Genomic DNA, 3,394 nt, shown 5'->3' with positions numbered 1-3,394 from the left:
GGGGGGGGACACTTCTGATAACATCTTGCTTATCCAAGAATTAATTCAGGGGAAAGGAAGTCGAAAGATGAAAATGTTCTCCTTCGGTCCGCAAATTCATCATTTACTTTGTGTCTTCATTTCTTGCTATCTTGTGCAATATTTGTCATTTAGGTGTGAGACGTGTGGTTCTATCATTAGGATGCCATGCATGTATTGGGCGATTTTATCTTTGCTAGTGGATAGTCTGGGAGAAGATGTTCTGATTTCTTTTCGCAGCGTCTTTTATGTTTCACTTAAGTCTGATGCATATTAAAACGATGTTGCTTTTGATAGTATCCTAGGGGCGATGGGATCCCGAGTTTGTATCTTCTCTCTGGGTATATAGGGGAGGGAGCAACTCTATCTCTAAAAGAGAAGAAATAGGACAACCCTTTTGCCTGTCTCATTTGCTAGACGTGTAACCAATGCTCTCCAGTTTCAGCTATTTTTGTTTGACTCCCAAATTTTATATCATGGGAGTCCTATGGGGGGCCGGTTGTAGCTGAATAGTGGCGCAAGTTCAAAGATCAGTGCTAATATAGCCAGATCTACTGCAATTTGGGATGTTGTCAAAAGTGATGAAAGTTCCTGGGACTAGGCGTCAAAGATGCGGGCAATGGTCAGTTAATTAATGTAAACTTTGGGTTATTAGAGTGTGTCTTCACGTGGCATGGGATTGTGGAACAGAAAAATGATTGTAGAGACTGATTTACAATTGTGGATTCGAAAAAGTACTAACCAAAAGTCGCTCAACACAGCACTACGGATAGCAACTATTACGCACAATCAAGTGATGTCTGGACACTTTGTTAATGTGTTTGCTTGTTTTTCTTGTGAAAATAGCACAACCTAGCCAGTTTTCGAATTGGTAATCGAAAAATAGCTAGAGTTTGCAAAGTAATTGAAAAAATAATCATTGTTTTGTTGAACCACGGAAAGTTCCAGCATAATATGCTGGACTATGGAGCTCCTCCATTTAAATTTCCCGCATATTATGTGAGGAACTCTAGCACACTATGAAATTTCAACATATTACATTGGAATTTCATATGTAAAAAATTCAAACTCCAGCATATTATGTCGGAATTTTTTGGATTTTTAAGGGTATTTTTGTTCAAATAATAATAATTAATTACATGAAAAAGTGGCTAAATTTCGATTATTTTTGAAACTATGATTATTTTCACTTAGCAGTTGTATATCTGGCTATTTCTGATTGTTTTCCGTTTTTCTTCAATGTTTGTCTATGGACCATCTCAGTCCAACCCATGAGGCCGATGACATTTGGGCCGAGTTGAAAAACCCCAGTTTTAAGTAAAAATAGCACGGTATAGCCAGTTTTCGGACTGGTTAATCAAAAATAGCTAGCGTTTACCAAGTCAATGAAAAATAGCCACCGTTTTGCTGCAATAGAGCTCGGTCCAGCATAATATACTGGAGTTCGGTGCACTTGTGTATGAACTCCAGCATATTATGCTGGACCAGTATACTTTGCTGGCTCCAGTATAATATATTGGAGACTGGAGCACTGGTGCTCCAAACTCCAGTATATTATACTGGACCAATATACTTGCTGGAACTCCAGTATATTATGCTGGAGTTCTAATGTATTTATGCTGGAACTCCATCATATTATGCTGGAGTTCCAGCATACTATCCTGGAACTCCAGTATAATATGCTGGAGTTCAAGTATACTCATGCTGGAACTCTAGCATAATATACTGGAGTATTTTCCGGTTTTGAACAGTGTTTTCGCTCAGATTTATCTTTACATAAAAAGTGGCTAAATTTCGACTACTTTTAAAATTGGGCTATTTTTGAACGACCAGTTGTAAATCTGGCTATTTTTTAATTTCTCCCCAGTTTTAAATGGGCTAGAGGTCCAACTACACCCAATTAGTAGGCTGGCTCGGTCAAATTCATTTTGATAACTCTACAAAAAATAGTTAGTGTATGATTCTACAATCACACAGCAATACATTCAATTATGGAAAATCCACTACTATTACAAATTTGTTCTAGCATGACTCTATGTGACTGACATATAGAAGTGCCATACAAAGGACATTCACTAATTGGAAGGTAGTGCACCTTTCGATTTTCTTGATAATGTCCTAAAACAATTAAGACAAACAACTAAATAATAACCGTCTGCACGTAAAATTGGGAGCTGCAGAACGTAATGGTCCGATACAATTAACATGTAAAGACTACTATTTTTTTCTTTTCTGGATGAAAGACTATTACTTTGTACAGTAAATCACCATTTCTAACGAAATGAAGAAGAGTTTACAAACTTGTTTGTTCAAAGTTAGCAAAATAAATGTACCATTTGTATATATTTTTATAATGTTGTTGCTTTTGCAAGAAAAATGTATATACTGGCAGGATAAAAGGCAATATTAACATAATTAAGAAACCTTGATTAGTTAAACCTCCATTGGCACCATTTCGTTAGAAACCTCAGTCAAAAAACATTAAGAAGGCTTCCCAACCATAGTTAAGGAGGAATTCGATCCACTGCATGTATTTTAAATTCATCCACTTAAACCCTTTGTCCCTATTCTCAATTGAAATACAAAGTCGAATCATCACACTATATTTTGAGCCCTTACTGGGATCCATTTCAAAGACATATTTGGGCACGACTTTTGTTTTTCAATACCGAACTAATGTTGGAATTATTCATAATGCAAAATCAAAATTTTTTTTTTGAAATTCCATTTACAATCAATAGCCATGAGTTTTTTATTTTTCAAATGTCCTATTTATTTCCATGTGGCCTCTTGCATGAAGCCTTAAAGCCAAGTGTTGAATGGCTTTGACAATGGCTATGCAAATCTACCATATGTCTTCATGCATGGAAGACAAGATACACTTGTCAATATTGAAGCCAAATGTCTTCATGCATGGAAGACAAGATACACTTGTCAATATTGGAGCCAAGTGGACAAACATAATGAGACAAGTGTCAAAAGTCTCTCGACACTTGTCATATATGCAACCTCCTTAATTTCCTATAAATAGGTTATGAATTAGCCATCATAATCACTCAATTCTTAACCAAGAATACATCTAGCTAATCATTCCTTTCTTCCTAGTCTTCTTTGTGAATTATCCAACACATAAAATACATTCATCTTCTCTTCTTCCTGGGCAACTATTTTGTGCAAATTCTAAACTTCCAGCCACGAGTGCACATGTTTGGAGGTGCTGTGGAACCTTGGGAGCGACCGGCCTTAACGATTTGTACCCAGTCGGGCCGAAATCGCTTTCAAGGCAGTGGCTTGCCACGACACAGTATTTTTGATAAGTTGTAGTCTTCTTTCCTTGTTGTTCTTAGTCAATATTATCTACTGATTTTTCTTACAA

The sequence above is a fragment of the Nicotiana attenuata genome, chromosome 1, assembly GCF_001879085.1.
Source record: "Nicotiana attenuata strain UT chromosome 1, NIATTr2, whole genome shotgun sequence".
In the NCBI taxonomy this organism is placed as follows: Eukaryota; Viridiplantae; Streptophyta; class Magnoliopsida; order Solanales; family Solanaceae; genus Nicotiana; species Nicotiana attenuata.
This window is presented reverse-complemented; position numbering follows the sequence as displayed.